The sequence below is a fragment of the Drosophila subpulchrella genome, unplaced genomic scaffold (assembly GCF_014743375.2).
Source record: "Drosophila subpulchrella strain 33 F10 #4 breed RU33 unplaced genomic scaffold, RU_Dsub_v1.1 Primary Assembly Seq36, whole genome shotgun sequence".
NCBI lineage: Eukaryota > Metazoa > Arthropoda > Insecta > Diptera > Drosophilidae > Drosophila > Drosophila subpulchrella.
Window position 1 is genome coordinate 1,336,101 of NW_023665582.1, and position 20,588 is coordinate 1,356,688.

Sequence of the window (20,588 nt, forward strand, 5' to 3'; positions counted from 1 at the left end):
GAAATCGTTTTTTGACATTCATATATTTTGTTCTTTCTAGACATTTTATTGTAGCTAATAACTTTAGTTATGGGGTGTAAGACTAGATATTAGTTAATTAATAATAGTAATTAATAATTAATTAATAGTAGTTAAGGATACACTTATTATACCTACATAGGATGAAAGAATATGAAAAAAGGAAATGTATTATTATACTAGTTAAAGTGGATGATATTATTATATGTTCTTAATATCTGTCAACATGAATCGAAACTGTTTATCAAAACAGCTTCTAAACAGTTTTTTTAGACAGCTTGTGAACAACTAATTTCTTAATTAGTTTTACAATCACAGGATACAGCTTTCCCCAACATAATCGGACATGTTCCCCTAAGATTTATATATCAATCTTCAGATATTTTGGTTGTGCGATATTTATCACGTACACAGCAAACACATTGAAAATCAGAGTGTAAGTTTTTACTCGACATCGAAAGTCGTCTAGTGATCATGAATTTTTGATCATTCTAAACCAAAGACTATAACAGCTCGTAGAAGTTAATAACAACTAGTAGCCAGCTAACATCTAGTAAAAAACTTGTATACATTTACTAAACATATAGAAACCAGATACTAAACAGCTAGTAACCAGCTAATAACATCTAGTAAACAACTTGTGTTCATCTACGATACATATAGAAACCAGATAATAAACAGCTAGTAACCAGCTATTAACATCTAGTAAACAACTTGTATACATACTCTAAATATACAGGAACCAGCTAATAACAACTAGAAAGCAACTAGTAGACATCTACTAAACAAAAACATGTACATAACAGTTAACAACAGCTAGTAATCAAAGTCCAAGCAGCTCAACCGCCGTCATGAATCACGAAAACCAGATGAGTATTGTAATTAAAGAGTTTATTAAACTTATTTAAAATCTTAGACAATGATGCCTAACTCATACAAATAGTATATAAATAGAAAAGATCTAGAAAACTAGTACTAGAAAAATAGTTGGCAACAAAAGCAGATATTACCAGGTCACAACACCTCTATCATAAACTTAAATCAGAAATTAAATTAAAAGTCGCTCCTATGTTAGGTAATGATCACTTCGAAATATGTTATAATGTTAATATGGGATGGAACAAATGAATGCTTTAAAAATAATGCAACATCTGACAAACATTAAATTGTGAGAATTATTTTCCATCTATCTATGGGAACCAAGCGAAAATATGCGTTTGGAACGAAGGTTAATAACCCATATATTTCTTAAAGAGGGTTGAGTCAGAAAATGAATTATATACAAATATATATAATATATATTTAATTATGAATTTAATAAAATATGTTTACAATAATAAAATAAATAAAAAAATATTAAATTATCCTACAAAATTTGTTAATTAAAATTACAAGTACAAATGAAGGGAAAGTATTTTGTTCAATGAGGTACGTCGGCTGCTTGCGAGTTGTTGCACGGTCAATGATCTTGAGATGTATGATCTTATCCGACGTCCTGCTTCTTGGGTCTTGGGCATGTGACTTTAATGACGGTCAGGTAATTATAGTTCACGGCAAGTCGGTTTGGCTAACATCTGTGAAACATTAACTTGTGTGCTTTGATAATTCTTAATAAAAGACTATAGCAACTCATAACACTTGTTAACAGTTAGTTACCATCTAAAACCAATTACTTTACAGATACTATACAGTTAGTAACCATCCAAAACCAAGTACTGTACAGGTACTATACACAAAGTAACATCAAAATACTTCTTGATAACAACTAAACGCAACGTGTCCAACATGTCAAGTCCATGTCAATATGACTATTACCCTAATAAATTATATATCTCTGGATAATCTTCAAAGTCAAAATCCATTAAATTCTGGATGGAGCAGCGGAGACGAAATTTCTATGGGAGCCCACTTCAACTTTTCTGTACCATTAGAAAATTTTTTGGGATTTGCTGATGATTACAAAAAAGCTCTGTTAAAATGTAAACTTGAACTAGTGTTGATGCTAACTAAGAATCTTGGCGATGTGTTTGAATAAATCAGAAATTAAGAAATTTTAAACTGGAAATGACGAATATAGCCTGAAAAATTTCCCATGTAACTCCGAGTGGAGTAAAAGTGGTGTAAACCTACCAATCGCATTCCGAAGTTAGGATTCATATGATAACCTCAAATTGGGGTATGGGAGTCAACACAGCTGGAATGTGAAAATGTCGGCTAACCGCGTAAAAACCAAGATTTGTAATAATAGGATTTACACTAAATGGAGAACTTTTCGCAAATAATTTATCAAACTTGAAAGTTCATTTGAATTCTGAATCATATCCATATGATAAACTGAATGTTGATTTAAGTAAGAATCAGTATGCTCACCTATATGAAATGTAGACAAGATTTCAATCTAGTTACTATAATCGTGAATCACAACCATTTTTGACCCCAAATAAATTTAAATTGAAGGCCCCTGTTATTGTGGGTGATCTTTCATTTCAAATCGAATCAGTGAATACTGGTCTTATTGATGAGAGCATTTCGAAGAAAGAGTTTCATACTTATTCATCGTATAATCAAGCATTTAAACCAAACGATGAAATTCGAATTACTATCCAAATTCAAGACTTGTACGTGCTTCCTCACGAAAGTTACCTTAATTTTCAAGGAATTATTAGAAAAGATTCACCGAATGGACCTACAACTGATAATGTTACCACTTTTTTTTGTAAATAATCGTATGGCTTACTTTTTGGATGAGATTAAGTACGAAATAAGTTGACGTAAGTAGTATGGAAACGCGAATTCTGGGACAATTAGCATATTAATGGCCCCAAGCCCCCCCTCACCCTCATTAACCTATGCGGGTTCTGGGACAATTAGCATAATCCAATAAATTAAGTGATGTTAATGGACTTTGAACTCATAAAAATGTCACGATCATGTCTATAAAGAGTATACTTAATTACCCCCATCGCCCCTACATCCCCATGTGACAATATTGATCATGTATCCTTCCCCTCATTATGTGCAATTAATAGTCAGGTGAGAAAGGTGCACGTGTGGAAGGTCGCAATGTGACAATATTGATCATGTATCCTTCCCCTCATTATGTGCAATTAATAGTCAGGTGAGAAAGGTGCACGTGTGAAAGGTCGCACAACCATAGTATCCAAAGGTTGTTATCTTACAGGAACATATCCGATCATGTTGGGGAAAGGTGTGATCACGTACCCTTTTGCCTCATTATCACAGGTGTTGCTGTGGACGTGTGAAAGGTCGCACACCCAAAGTATTCAAAGATGGTTATCTTAGAGGAACATGTCAGATCATGTTGGGGAATAATGTTTTCTATGATTGTAAAACTAAATTAGAAATCAAAAGAACCTCAATAAAATAAATCTCACAAGTTAATGATTCTCAGATGTGAAATATTTTCAAACACACATTTTTGTTTCCGCCCCAGAACGTTTAAATTCTCTAAGATTCTCTCCTTTCCACAAATGGGTCATAAACATGTCATAAAAGGGATTCAAGCAAGAGCTACCCGAACATGCGCACCTGTCCATTACCCGACCGCAATAAAAAGGGCACATGCACAAGCCTGAAGGCGCACGCTCATTGACAAGCGCAATAAAAGGGACACATGCACAAGCCTGAAGGCGCACGCTCATTGACAAGATCATGGGCCTCACGCCAACGACCTCACTGCTAGCTCTAATACGTCCCATAATAGGGGTTGAAATCACGACCGCGCAACAACTCGCAAGTAGCCGACATATCTTAGTCAAGGAAATATTTTCCATTCTCCGTACCTGTAATTTTAACTCGAAATAAAAAGTCACAAGTTTATTTTGTAGCATAATAGTACATTTATTCATTTATTTTGGTATTTAGAACATATTTTATTATGTTATTTAATAATTTTTCATTCTTTTTTCTAGATTATATTATATATTCATAAAGTTCAGTGCTTCCTTTTTGTAATCCGAAATTCAATGGCATACACAAGTATCAACACCCTCAGTGGCTGCATCATTGCTCCACACGCAGGTGTTCATATGATTTCCATGAATAGATATTTTCATATTACCTCCATCACATTCAAAGAGTTTTGATTGTATGAACTGGAGCCGTACATAGTGTGCATTGAACAGAACTCCGTCAAATGCGTTCAGAAAATTATTTATTTTAACTGAATGCATGTTGTCTATCTAAGTCATCAATCTCGTCTTACACTTTTAAATATGGTTACAGAGATTATAAGGAAATTTTATATAGGTTTTCATCTTCATCTTTTTACCCAAAGATATGCATTCTCGAAATTCAACAAATGAAAATCTTTTATTTTTCCTCTTCTTTTACCCAAAGATTTACATTCTCGAAATTCAACAAATGAAAATCTTTGATTTTTCACAAACTCGAAATGATTTTTACCAAACTGTCCCCTATTGGCTACCTGAGTATAATTGTGTGTATAAATTGACAAGATCTTTCCTTTCCCACCTGCAGCAAAGTATTTGCGACCTCCTGACCGCAATAAAAGGGACACATGCTCAAGTCTGAAGGCGAACGCCCATTGACAACATCATGGGCCTCACGCCAACGACCTCACGGCTGACTGCTTTGATTCCGGCGATTTGCATAGAAGAAGCAGGCGCACGTTTCCATCGTCATTTCTGGATTACAAAATGTAAAGTGTTCACCATAATTCGTAGTTTTGAGATCATGTCCGCCTCGATTCATGAACATAGTTTTTGTGTTTAGAAGGTATTGAAAATGCTGACCAATTATCTGTCCTTTAAATTGTTTAATATATATGATGGACGTTGATGCACTACGAGCAGTACAAACAAGTGGCCCAACGACACCAAGCACGTGCTTGTTACGCGCGGGGCCCTTCTATAAATTTGGGCAAAAATGCGAGTTCGCGAGGAAGATACAAAAAACAAATAGGGACACAAATGAAAATAAAAGAAGCAACTAAGAATGAAGCAAATGAGTTAAAATATTAGTATTTAATACCGGGATAGAAGTTGATGTGCAAATTAAATGGTAAAGATTGTTATAATTATTACATAGAACGCGAAAGGGCTCGTGCAGACAAAAATTTGATGTACATCGTGGCAAATTTAGGGGATAATAATTTCGTGTTAGTCTAGCAGGGACATTGAAAGTTAGGCGGTTTACAAGTTCTACAGAATCAATATCACCTCTAATAAGATTTTGCATAAAAATAGTACCAAGCATTGTTCTACGATTTACAAGTGTAGGTAAATTAAGCAATAGTAATCTACTCTGATAGGAAGGTAGCCTTACGTTTTGATCCCAGTTCAAACTACGAAGGGCAAAAAGAAGAAATTTTTTTTGTACCGACTCAATACGGTCAATGTGCACTTGATATTGTGGACTCCAAACCGAAGAACAATATTCCAAAATAGGACGGACAAGGGAGGTAAATAATAATTTGGTTGTATAAGGGTCATCAAATTCTTTTGACCAACGCTTTATAAACCCAAGAACACTCATGGCCTTGTTGACAGTGGACATTATGTGGCAGTCAAATTTAAGTTTTGGGTCCAGAAGAACGCCTAAGTCATTAACGGAATATATACGGTCGAGTGACGTATTTTGAAGAGAGTAACTAACAAAAGTAGGAGTACCCCTATAAAAAGTCATAACGTTGCATTTAAGACAGTTCAAATTTAAAAGGTTATACTCACACCATCCCTGAAAACAATCAATATCTGACTGTAAGTTGGAACCCGAAGCTATATCGTTATATGATAAACAAAGCTTAACATCACCAGCATACATTAGTACACGAGAATGTTTTATGGTAGAGGGAAGATCGTTAATAAACAAAGTAAACAGCAAAGGACCCAAATGACTACCCTGAAGCACTCCAGATGTCACGTAAATCAATTTTGAAACAGCGTTCTTGAATATAACCCTCTGAGTCCTACCATTCAAATAACTTGAAATCCAAGTTAATAGCTTACATGGAAACCCAAGCTGATTTAATTTGAATAATAGAAGAGAGTGGTTGACAGAGTCAAAGGCCTTACTAAAATCTGTATATATAACGTCAGTCTGCATTTTTTTCTTAAATCCATTTATTACAATAGATGACAATTCAAGAAGTTTGGTGGTGGTCGATCTTCGCTTAACAAAACCATGCTGACACGGTGATATTAGCGAGGAACATAAATGTTGCAAATGAGAAGTAATAATACGTTCAAATGCTTTAGGAATTGCCGACAATTTGGAAATACCTCTATAATTCTGGGCATCCGCCTTCGCACCCTTTTTGTGAAGTGGAATGATAAAAGAGTCCTTCCAGATAGTAGGAAAAACTGATGATGAAATAGACAAATTAAAAAGTTTAAGAATCGGTTTACATATGGTCGACGCACAAAACTTAAGCACACACCCGGGGAGTCCATCTGGACCGGGAGAATAAGTTGGCGTTGTTGTTGCTAAGTCTCTTATGAGAGAACTTTCCGTAATTTCAGGGGTAAAAATACAGTTTGCCCTATTTAAGGGATTAGGGTAGTTAGAATTTGACCAAGCAACCGAACTATAAGTAGTTTGGAAAAACTCGGCAAATAAATCAGCAATTTCAGAATCCGTCGATGCCTCCATTGAGTTAAAACGTACAGATGAAGGCAATGCCGCCGACTTACGCTTGGCACTAACAAAGTTATAAAACTGTTTCGGATCATTTGAAAATTCGAATTTACATCGACTTAAATACATAGAATAGCAATGACTATTGAGAACATTAAAGTCCGATCGAGCCACCACATATTTCGAAAAATCAGATGGCTTACCCGATTTTTTATACTTTTTATAGGTGTTTGTTTTAAGGTTTTTAAGTCTTTGAAGCGCATTGGTAAACCAAGGAGGCCTGTTTAGCTTTGAAGGAAGCCTATCAGGAACGCATTCATTAAAAAAAGTATTTAACACTATATAGAAGAGTTCAGTGGCACTTTCAATATCCATACAATTGTACAAGTCTGTCCAATTATATTGAGAAATCATATCGTTAAGTTTTTGATAGTCACATTTTCGAAAACATCTCATTTTAGTTTGAGGAACTAAAGGAGAGAGGGTATCAACGCATGGGAGGCAGATTGTCAATTCCATTGCTGGATGATATCGGTCTTCAGGTACAACAAGAGCGTCAATTCTAGATACCGTGACTTCAGACGGGTCTGAAACAAACACGAGATCTAGTTGTCTATTTAATGAATTCCGTATAAAGCTTACTTGCTGTAACGATAATTCTAGAAGACCATCTACAAAATCATGGGCGGATAGAGGTATAGCGACAAGTGAGTCAGTAGGAGAAGACCATGATGATCACTTCGAAATATGTTATAATGTTAATATGGGATGGAACAAATGAATGCTTTAAAAATAATGCAACATCTGACAAACATTAAATTGTGAGAATTATTTTCCATCTATCTATGGGAACCAAGCGAAAATATGCGTTTGGAACGAAGGTTAATAACCCATATATTTCTTAAAGAGGGTTGAGTCAGAAAATGAATTATATACAAATATATATAATATATATTTAATTATGAATTTAATAAAATATGTTTACAATAATAAAATAAATAAAAAAATATTAAATGATCCTACAAAATTTGTTAATTAAAATTACAAGTACAAATGAAGGGAAAGTATTTTGTTCAATGAGGTACGTCGGCTGCTTGCGAGTTGTTGCACGGTCAATGATCTTGAGATGTATGATCCTATCCGACGTCCTGCTTCTTGGGTCTTGGGCATGTGACTTTAATGACGGTCAGGTAATTATAGTTCACGACAAGTCGGTTTGGCTAACATCTGTGAAACATTAACTTGTGTGCTTTGATAATTCTTAATAAAAGACTATAGCAACTCATAACACTTGTTAACAGTTAGTTACCATCTAAAACCAATTACTTTACAGATACTATACAGTTAGTAACCATCCAAAACCAAGTACTGTACAGGTACTATACACAAAGTAACATCAAAATACTTCTTGATAACAACTAAACGCAACGTGTCCAACATGTCAAGTCCATGTCAATATGACTATTACCCTAAAAAATTGTATATCTCTGGATAATCTTCAAAGTCAAAATCCATTAAATTCTGGATGGAGCAGCGGAGACGAAATTTCTATGGGAGCCCACTTCAACTTTTCTGTACCATTAGAAAATTTTTTGGGATTTGCTGATGATTATAAAAAAGCTCTGTTAAAATGTAAACTTGAACTAGTGTTGATGCTAACTAAGAATCTTGGCGATGTGTTTGAATAAATCAGAAATTAAGAAATTTTAAACTGGAAATGACGAATATAGCCTGAAAAATTTCCCATGTAACTCCGAGTGGAGTAAAAGTGGTGTAAACCTACCAATCGCATTCCGAAGTTGGGATTCATATGATAACCTCAAATTGGGGTATGGGAGTCAACACAGCTGGAATGTGAAAATGTCGGCTAACCGCGTAAAAACCAAGATTTGTAATAATATGATTTACACTAAATGGAGAACTTTTCACAAATAATTTATCAAACTTGAAAGTTCATTTGAATTCTGAATCATATCCATATGATAAACTGAATGTTGATTTAAGTAAGAATCAGTATGCTCACCTATATGAAATGTATACAAGATTTCAATCTAGTTACTATAATCGTGAATCACAACCATTTTTGACCCCAAATAAATTTAAATTGAAGGCCCCTGTTATTGTGGGTGATCTTTCATTTCAAATCGAATCAGTGAATACTGGTCTTATTGATGAGAGCATTTCGAAGAAAGAGTTTCATACTTATTCATCGTATAATCAAGCATTTAAACCAAACGATGAAATTCGAATTACTATCCAAATTCAAGACTTGTACGTGCTTCCTCACGAAAGTTACCTTAATTTTCAAGGAATTATTAGAAAAGATTCACCGAATGGACCTACAACTGATAATGTTACCACTTTTTTTTGTAAATAATCGTATGGCTTACTTTTTGGATGAGATTAAGTACGAAATAAGTTGACGTAAGTAGTATGGAAACGCGAATTCTGGGACAATTAGCATATTAATGGCCCCAAGCCCCCCCTCACCCTCATTAACCTATGCGGGTTCTGGGACAATTAGCATAATCCAATAAATTAAGTGATGTTAATGGACTTTGAACTCATAAAAATGTCACGATCATGTCTATAAAGAGTATACTTAATTACCCCCATCGCCCCTACATCCCCATGTGACAATATTGATCATGTATCCTTCCCCTCATTATGTGCAATTAATAGTCAGGTGAGAAAGGTGCACGTGTGGAAGGTCGCAATGTGACAATATTGATCATGTATCCTTCCCCTCATTATGTGCAATTAATAGTCAGGTGAGAAAGGTGCACGTGTGAAAGGTCGCACAACCATAGTATCCAAAGGTTGTTATCTTACAGGAACATATCCGATCATGTTGGGGAAAGGTGTGATCACGTACCCTTTTGCCTCATTATCACAGGTGTTGCTGTGGACGTGTGAAAGGTCGCACACCCAAAGTATTCAAAGATGGTTATCTTAGAGGAACATGTCAGATCATGTTGGGGAATAATGTTTTCTATGATTGTAAAACTAAATTAGAAATCAAAAGAACCTCAATAAAATAAATCTCACAAGTTAATGATTCTCAGATGTGAAATATTTTCAAACACACATTTTTGTTTCCGCCCCAGAACGTTTAACTGGTAAATTCTCTAAGATTCTCTCCTTTCCACAAATGGGTCATAAACATGTCATAAAAGGGATTCAAGCAAGAGCTACCCGAACATGCGCACCTGTCCATTACCCGACCGCAATAAAAAGGGCACATGCACAAGCCTGAAGGCGCACGCTCATTGACAAGCGCAATAAAAGGGACACATGCACAAGCCTGAAGGCGCACGCTCATTGACAAGATCATGGGCCTCACGCCAACGACCTCACTGCTAGCTCTAATACGTCCCATAATAGGGGTTGAAATCACGACCGCGCAACAACTCGCAAGTAGCCGACATATCTTAGTCAAGGAAATATTTTCCATTCTCCGTACCTGTAATTTTAACTCGAAATAAAAAGTCACAAGTTTATTTTGTAGCATAATAGTACATTTATTCATTTATTTTGGTATTTAGAACATATTTTATTATGTTATTTAATAATTTTTCATTCTTTTTTCTAGATTATATTATATATTCATAATGTTCAGTGCTTCCTTTTTGTAATCCGAAATTCGATGGCATACACAAGTATCAACACCCTCAGTGGCTGCATCATTGCTCCACACGCAGGTGTTCATATGATTTCCATGAATAGATATTTTCATATTACCTCCATCACATTCAAAGAGTTTTGATTGTATGAACTGGAGCCGTACATAGTGTGCATTGAACAGAACTCCGTCAAATGCGTTCAGAAAATTATTTATTTTAACTGAATGCATGTTGTCTATCTAAGTCATCAATCTCGTCTTACACTTTTAAATATGGTTACAGAGATTATAAGGAAATTTTATATAGGTTTTCATCTTCATCTTTTTACCCAAAGATATGCATTCTCGAAATTCAACAAATGAAAATCTTTTATTTTTCCTCTTCTTTTACCCAAAGATTTACATTCTCGAAATTCAACAAATGAAAATCTTTGATTTTTCACAAACTCGAAATGATTTTTACCAAACTGTCCCCTATTGGCTACCTGAGTATAATTGTGTGTATAAATTGACAAGATCTTTCCTTTCCCACCTGCAGCAAAGTATTTGCGACCTCCTGACCGCAATAAAAGGGACACATGCTCAAGTCTGAAGGCGAACGCCCATTGACAACATCATGGGCCTCACGCCAACGACCTCACGGCTGACTGCTTTGATTCCGGCGATTTGCATAGAAGAAGCAGGCGCACGTTTCCATCGTCATTTCTGGATTACAAAATGTAAAGTGTTCACCATAATTCGTAGTTTTGAGATCATGTCCGCCTCGATTCATGAACATAGTTTTTGTGTTTAGAAGGTATTGAAAATGCTGACCAATTATCTGTCCTTTAAATTGTTTAATATATATGATGGACGTTGATGCACTACGAGCAGTACAAACAAGTGGCCCAACGACACCAAGCACGTGCTTGTTACGCGCGGGGCCCTTCTATAAATTTGGGCAAAAATGCGAGTTCGCGAGGAAGATACAAAAAACAAATAGGGACACAAATGAAAATAAAAGAAGCAACTAAGAATGAAGCAAATGAGTTAAAATATTAGTTTTTAATACCGGGATAGAAGTTGATGTGCAAATTAAATGGTAAAGATTGTTATAATTATTACATAGAACGCGAAAGGGCTCGTGCAGACAAAAATTTGATGTACATCGTGGCAAATTTAGGGGATAATAATTTCGTGTTAGTCTAGCAGGGACATTGAAAGTTAGGCGGCTTACAAGTTCTACAGAATCAATATCACCTCTAATAAGATTTTGCATAAAAATAGTACCAAGCATTGTTCTACGATTTACAAGTGTAGGTAAATTAAGCAATAGTAATCTACTCTGATAGGAAGGTAGCCTTACGTTTTGATCCCAGTTCAAACTACGAAGGGCAAAAAGAAGAATTTTTTTTTGTACCGACTCAATACGGTCAATGTGCACTTGATATTGTGGACTCCAAACCGAAGAACAATATTCCAAAATAGGACGGACAAGGGAGGTAAATAATAATTTGGTTGTATAAGGGTCATCAAATTCTTTTGACCAACGCTTTATAAACCCAAGAACACTCATGGCCTTGTTGACAGTGGACATTATGTGGCAGTCAAATTTAAGTTTTGGGTCCAGAAGAACGCCTAAGTCATTAACGGAATATATACGGTCGAGTGACGTATTTTGAAGAGAGTAACTAACAAAAGTAGGAGTACCCCTATAAAAAGTCATAACGTTGCATTTAAGACAGTTCAAATTTAAAAGGTTATACTCACACCATCCCTGAAAACAATCAATATCTGACTGTAAGTTGGAACCCGAAGCTATATCGTTATATGATAAACAAAGCTTAACATCACCAGCATACATTAGTACACGAGAATGTTTTATGGTAGAGGGAAGATCGTTAATAAACAAAGTAAACAGCAAAGGACCCAAATGACTACCCTGAGGCACTCCAGATGTCACGTAGATCAATTTTGAAACAGCGTTCTTGAATATAACCCTCTGAGTCCTACCATTCAAATAACTTGAAATCCAAGTTAATAGCTTACATGGAAACCCAAGCTGATTTAATTTGAATAATAGAAGAGAGTGGTTGACAGAGTCAAAGGCCTTACTAAAATCTGTATATATAACGTCAGTCTGTATTTTTTTCTTAAATCCATTTATTACAATAGATGACAATTCAAGAAGGTTGGTGGTGGTCGATCTTCGCTTAACAAAACCATGCTGACACGGTGATATTAGCGAGGAACATAAATGTTGCAAATGAGAAGTAATAATACGTTCAAATGCTTTAGGAATTGCCGACAATTTGGAAATACCTCTATAATTCTGGGCATCCGCCTTCGCACCCTTTTTGTGAAGTGGAATGATAAAAGAGTCCTTCCAGATAGTAGGAAAAACTGATGATGAAATAGACAAATTAAAAAGTTTAAGAATCGGTTTACATATGGTCGACGCACAAAACTTAAGCACACACCCGGGGAGTCCATCTGGACCGGGAGAATAAGTTGGCGTTGTTGTTGCTAAGTCTCTTATGAGAGAACTTTCCGTAATTTCAGGGGTAAAAATACAGTTTGCCCTATTTAAGGGATTAGGGTAGTTAGAATTTGACCAAGCAACCGAACTATAAGTAGTTTGGAAAAACTCGGCAAATAAATCAGCAATTTCAGAATCCGTCTATGCCTCCATTGAGTTAAAACGTACAGATGAAGGCAATGCCGACGACTTACGCTTGGCACTAACAAAGTTATAAAACTGTTTCGGATCATTTGAAAATTCGAATTTACATCGACTTAAATACATAGAATAGCAATGACTATTGAGAACATTAAAGTCCGATCGAGCCACCACATATTTCGAAAAATCAGATGGCTTACCCGATTTTTATACTTTTTATAGGTGTTTGTTTTAAGGTTTTTAAGTCTTTGAAGCGCATTGGTAAACCAAGGAGGCCTGTTTAGCTTTGAAGGAAGCCTATCAGGAACGCATTCATTAAAAAAAGTATTTAACACTATATAGAAGAGTTCAGTGGCACTTTCAATATCCATACAATTGTACAAGTCTGTCCAATTATATTGAGAAATCATATCGTTAAGTTTTTGATAGTCACATTTTCGAAAACATCTCATTTTAGTTTGGGGAACTAAAGGAGAGAGGGTATCAACGCATGGGAGGCAGATTGTCAATTCCATTGTTGGATGATATCGGTCTTCAGGTACAACAAGAGCGTCAATTCTAGATACCGTGACTTCAGACGGGTCTGAAACAAACACGAGATCTAGTTGTCTATTTAATGAATTCCGTATAAAGCTTACTTGCTGTAACGATAATTCTAGAAGACCATCTACAAAATCATGGGCGGATAGAGGTATAGCGACAAGTGAGTCAGTAGGAGAAGACCAAGAGATATCAGGGAGATTAAAGTCACCCAAAACAATTAAAAGGTCTCTGTTAGAAAGAAGGGATAGAACAGATTTTATGGCAGACAGATGGTGCTCATAAATTATTAAATCAGAGCCAGGTGGAATATAGGAACATGTTACAAAAATAGATTTGGATTGCAAGGAAACTTTCACACTAACAAATTCAATTTCGTTATGGGTATCAAAGTAAATTTTTTCAGATGTGAGGCTAGTGGTAACGGCAATCAGCACACCGCCTCCCCTACGTGAGGAGCGATCGGTCCTATAGGCATTAAAGTTATTTGACAGAACTTCAGAGTCAGATATCTCTGGTTTCAGCCAAGTTTCCGTAAAAGCCAAAATATCTGCAGTAAATGCAGAGGAGTCAGCATAAAGCTTGGGTAGCTTCATATTTAGTCCCCTAACATTTTGATAAGCCAAAAATAAACTTTTTAGTTTTTTGGCGCAGTGGAGGGTCTGTTATTTGTTCTCGGTTTATTGGGAACAAATTCTTTTATTACTAAATCATCATTAAGCCAAAAGCTTTCAGAAAGTAGTACCTTAAACACATCAGGCGGTGCAAATATTTTAAAAGAGGATATACTACGAGCGTATGAAAATCGAAATTGTTCAACTGAAATATTCTCGGATGGGAATTTTTCACGTATAAATTCCAAAACATCCTCAGATGTAGTATCTGGGGTGAATCTAGAAACAAATAATTGCTTCCTATGAGGAACAACTGACAGTTTCTTACGTCCCCCAGCAGCAGATTGAACAACACTAAGCTGAGAGCCAGAATCGGTTCCTACTGTACCTATAGGTACGGTCGGCACCGTAGCCGGCACTATAGATTTTTTTACCACCAGACTTCGAGAAACAGTGACTCCACCTGAATCAGCTGTATCCCTAGGCGCAGTTGGTTCGCTTACCCCAGTGTCGACAGAAACTGCTGCAGCTACCAAATTCGGATTAGGGGAGGATACCGTGACCGTGTTAACTGCCGCTAAGCTGGCTTTTTTGCGTTTAGGCGACTCAGTTAGTAATTTTTTATTATTAAATTGGGCACAAACGGAATTGAACCCCTCATTGAGCTGTTTAAAAGCACCTGAGAGATTCAAAAGGCTGTCTCGAGTCTGCTTCATAAAGCCGCTCATCTCAACTACCATTTCCTTGCAGGATCCACATGACCACATGAGACCAGAATTCAGATCAATGAAGTCTTTGACTCTGCCAGTAAATCCTGCGCATTTAACGTGCATCATCGATTCACAGAGCCAGCAGAAAATAAAAGGGTCTTTAGTTGAAGCCGAAAGAGTACAATTTTTCTTATAAAATAAAATAAAATATGAAAAATACCTTAAGTAAATTTGGCACTGGGATCAAATTCCAAAACCACAAAGGCACAAAACACGAAAAAAAATAAGAGCGCGAGATCGCGTTTTAGTTAAAATGTAAGAGAGCACGAGAGAATAAATCTTCTATCGACTGAGCGTTGCTTGTGGGACACTGACAACTTTACGCACGAACAGTTATAATGTAAAGCAAGCAAGAGAGAGAGAATAAGAGAAAAGCACTCCAAAAATCTACCAGAAAATCGGCAGGTTCCAAGAGAGTTCAAATTACAGTTGTAATATAGAGCGGGAGAGAGAGTGGGAATAAAAGAGTTTAAGCAAGATTAGTGAGTGTAAAATTACACTAACAAAGCTAGGAGATTAAACAAATCTAATAGAAATGTTAAAATATCTATAACCACATACCCGTTTAATGGGGGATCAAGTCAAAAACACTAACACAACTATTTGGCTAAGCTTTGTTAAAAAACGAACACAAGAAACTCGCAAAAAATCACCGAAAAAGACAAAAACTCAGAGCACAAAAGTAAACACATCTGTTCACAAGCGACGCTAAATAATAAATTGGTCAACTTCCTCATGAAACTTCATTTGGTTAATTTTATTTTCTTGTAGGTCTTTACACATCTAGTCTCAACTTTAAAATGATGTATAAAAACTATTTTATTGTTTTGGAGCTACTTTTAAAAAATGTCAAAATAATGTATGCATTGTTAAGAGCACAAACCCCGCCCTCAAGGTGTGTTTCACAATAGGGAAACCGGTTTCCTTTAAACCTGTTTAATGACGGACAGCCCATTTCCTCGATATCAATGAGCTGACGACTCCCAAAAAACTTCTCTAGAAATCGTTTCTTTTCCACACCTTTACAAATAATTTGTTTTCCGCTTGTAATTGTCCTTAGATACTTTCGAGTTTGTGGAAATTTATTTTCTCCATCGTTCCAAAAAATTTTGTGATGTGTATTGGTTAACCAAATTGCAGTCTTTCGAGATTTGGTATTTAGCATAGTAAAATCATATGGTGGTTCTATTAAAAAACTATTATTCAAGTTTGGATCTTTTTCGAATACAATTCCAATTTCCTTTAGAATAAAATTATTATTATTATCAAAGAAACCTTGAACATCAATCGATACAATATCTTTCAACATTTTTCTAATGTTAAACAACTCGTTGTACTAGTCCGTTTAGTGGGTTATATTCAACTAAACGGTCATGTATGAGGAGACAGTAAGCTTGGGTATTTTCATGACTTGGTGTCTTTAGTTCTATTAAAATTCTCACATCAATAGGACCAATTTTTACTGATTCGTTTTGATATGAAAGCTTAATCACAATAATAGGGGTCTTCAATTTAAATTCATTTGGGGTCAAAAATGGTTGTGATTAACGATTATAGTAACTAGATTGAAATCTTGTATACATTTCATATAGGTGAGCATACTAATTCTTACTAAAATCAACATTCAGATTAATTTTCATGACTTGGTGTCTTTAATTCTATTGAAATTCTCACATCTATAGGACCAATTTTTACTGATTCGTTTTGATATGAAAGCTTAATCACAATAATAGGGGTCTTCAATTTAAATTCATTTGGGGTCAAAAATGGTTGTGATTAACGATTATAGTAACTAGATTGAAATCTTGTATACATTTCATATAGGTGAGCATACTAATTCTTACTAAAATCAACATTCAGATTAATTTTTATGACTTGGTGTCTTTAGTTCTATTGAAATTCTCACATCAATAGGACCAATTTTTACTGATTCGTTTTGATATGAAAGATCAACCACAATAATAGGGGTCTTCAATTTAAATTCATTTGGGGTCAAAAATGGTTTTGATTCACGATTATAGTAACTAGATTGAATTCTTGTATACATTTCATATAGGTGAGCATACTAATTCTTACTAAAATCGACATTCAGATTATTATGGATATGACTCAGAATTCATGTGAACTTTCAAGTTTGATAAGTTATTTGTGATAAGTTCTCCATTTAGTGTAAATCCAGTTATGGCAAATCTTGGTTTTTCAAGGTTAACCGACAATTTCACATTTCAGCTCTGTTGATTCCCATACCCCAATTTGGGGTTAACATATAAATCCCAACTCTGGAATGCGATTGGTAGGTTTACACAACTTTTAATAATATCGTACATCTTAATTTTTGCAAAATCGCTTAGAGTTACTTTCCAGGTTTTATTCGTAATTTCCAGTTTGAAACTTTATTCATTTCTGGTTTGTTCAAGATTCACCACGATTCTTAGTTAGCATCAACACTAGTTCGTGTTTACAATTTAAAAAACTTTTTTATAAACCTCAGCCAATCCCAACAAAATTTGATTGGTACAGAAAAGATGAAGTGGTCCATCCAGAATTTAATAGTTATTGACTTTGAAGATTATCCAGAGATATATAATTTTTTAGGGTAGTACTCATATTGACATGGACTTAACACGTTGAACACGTTGTATTTAGTTGTTACCTAGCAGTATTTTGATGTTTACTTTCTGTTTAGTCTTGTTTTTGGATGGTTACTTTTTGTATAGTACCTGTACAGTACTTGGTTTTGGATGGTTACTATCTGTATAGTATCTGTAAAGTACTTGGTTTTAGATGGTTACTAAATGTTAACAAGTATTATGAGATGCTATAGTCTCTTATTAAGAATTATCGAAGAACACATGTTAATGTTTCTAAGATGTGTTAGCCAAACACACTTGCAGTGAACTATCATTACCTGACCGTCATCAAAGTCACATGCCCAAGACCCAAGGACATTGAATAAAATACTTCCCCTTCAATTGTACCTGTAGTTTTAATTACAGTCAGAAACAAAATTTGTAGGATAATTCAATATTTTTTTATATATTTTATTATTGTAAACATATTTTATTAAATTCATAATTAATTACACCAGTTTACAAAAAAAAATTGATGAAATACGCACTTCAGGAAACCTTTGTTTTCCGGTAAGATACATCTCCCTGATTAAGAAAAGGGCATTTAAAATTTTTTCTATGGTACCAATTTTTTTTAAAGTGTAAAAAACGTTTTTCGCACTTTTTTATTTTCTAGCTCGAGTTGTGATAAACCGAATTCGGTCATTAAAGACTCATTTTACAGGTAATGGAATGCCCTTTAACTTTCTTATACACATCATTGAGTTCCATTCATTAGTTTAGAAGCTACACTTCGTCAAAGTTGAAAAAGTTGGAAAAAATGCAAGAACGCTGGCATAAATTGCTTCTTTAAAAATACACGCCTAAAAACCGAAATTAGTTTTATGTTGTTTTCTTAAAGGCTGAACTTTAACGGAAAATATAAGCCATTGATCAAGACAATCCGTTGGTAAATCGATTTTTTACAGATTTTTAAACGTATATACTCAAGTTCAGTGTTCGGGAGCAGCGGCCGTTAAACATTATTTTAAATTTACAGTGTTGGGGAACGTAAGAATTTGGTGCAAGTTCTAGTGCATAACGTCAGTTTCCTTGCTAAAAATATATGAAAATGATATCCTTGTAACTGCAATCGCATACTTTTTAGCTTGCCCAGCACTAATAGCAAAGAAACTGACGTTATGCATAACTACTTGCACCAAAATCTTACGTTCCCCAACACTGAAAATTTAAAATAATGTTTAACGGCCGCTGCTCCCGAACACTGAACTTGAGTATATACGTTTAAAAATCTGTAAAAAATCGATTTACCAACGGATTGTCGTGATCAATGGCTTATATTCTCCGTTAAAGTTCAGCCTTTAAGAAAACAACATAAAACTAATTTCGGTTTTTAGGCGTGTATTTTTAAAGAAGCAATTTATGCCAGCGTTTTTGCATTTTTTCCAACTTTTTCAACTTTGACGAAGTGTAGCTTCTAAACTAATGAATGGAACTCAATGATGTGTATAAGAAAGTTAAAGGGCATTCTATTACCTGTAAAATGAGTCTTTAATGACCGAATTCGGTTTATCACAACTCGAGCTAGAAAATAAAAAAGTGCGAAAAACGTTTTTTACACTTAAAAAAAAATTGGTACCATAGAAAAAATTTTAAATGCCCTTTTCTTAATCAGGGAGATGAATCTTACCGGAAAACAAAGGTTTCCTGAAGTGCGTATTTCATCAATTTTTTTTTGTAAACTGGTGTTATATTTTATGTATATTTGTATATAATTAATTTTCTTACTCAATCCCTCTGTAAGAAACATGTCGGTTATTCCAAACGCAGATTTTCGCTTGGTTCCCATAGATAGATGTAAAATAGGTCTCACAATGTAGTCTTTCTCAGATGTTGGATTATTTTCAAAGCATTCATTTGTTGTAACCCATAATAATATTATAACATATTTCGAAAGCATCATTAGCTAGCATAGGAGCGTCTTTCAATTTAATTTCTGATTCAAGTTTATGATAGAGGTGTTGGGACCTGGTAATATCGGTTTTTGTTGTCAACTATTTTTCTAGTTCTAGTTTTCTAGCTCTATTCTAATTGTATACTATTTGTATGAGTAAGGCATCATTGTCTAAGATTCTGAATAAGTTTAATAAACTCTTTTATTACAATACTCATCTGGTTTTCGTGATTCATGATGGCGGTTGAGCTGCTTGGACTTTGATTACTAGCTATTATTAGATGGTTACTATCTGCTTGGTAGATGTCTATTAGTTGCTTACTAGTTTTTATTAGCTGGTTACTATATGTTTAGTAGATGTATACAAGTTGTTTAGTATCTGGTTTTTATATGTTTAGTAGATGTATACAAGTTGTTTACTAGATGCATACAAGTTGTTTTCTAGCTGTTTAGCATCTGGTTTCTATATGTTTAGTAGATGTATACAAGTTGTTTAGTAGATGTATACAAGTTGTTTAGTATCGGGTTTCTTTATGTTTAGTATCTGTATACTTGATGTTTACTAATTATTATTAGCTGGTTACTAGTTGTTATTAACTTCTACGAGCTGTTATAGTCTTTTGTTAAGAATGATCAAAAATTCTGGATCACTAGACGATTTTCGATGTGAAGTAAAAACTTACACTCTGATTTTAAATGTGTTTGCTGTGTACGTTAGAAATATCACACAACCTAAACATCTAAAGATTGATATATAAATCTTAGGGGAACATGTCCGATTACGTTGTGGAAAGATGTATCCTATGGTTGTAAAACTAATTAAAAAATGTGTTGTTCACAAAATGTCTAAATGCTGTTTCGAAGCTGTTTTGATAAACAACTTCGATTCATGTTGACAGATATTATGAACATATAATAATATCATCCACTTTAACTATTATATTGAAAAATAAAACATTTCCTTTTTTCATGTTATGTAGGTATAATAAGTGTATCCTTAACTACAATAGCTAGCCTTACACCCCATAACTATAGTTATTAGCTACAATAAAATGTCTAGAAAGAACAAAATATATGAACGTCAAAAAACGATTTCAAACTAACTATAATTTGGAGAGTAATTGAAACCGCTTCGGCGTAATACAGTAAAAAACAAAAACACTGGGACTATCCCATTTTCTATCACCATAATAAATGTGTATACCCACACCTATATGACCAAT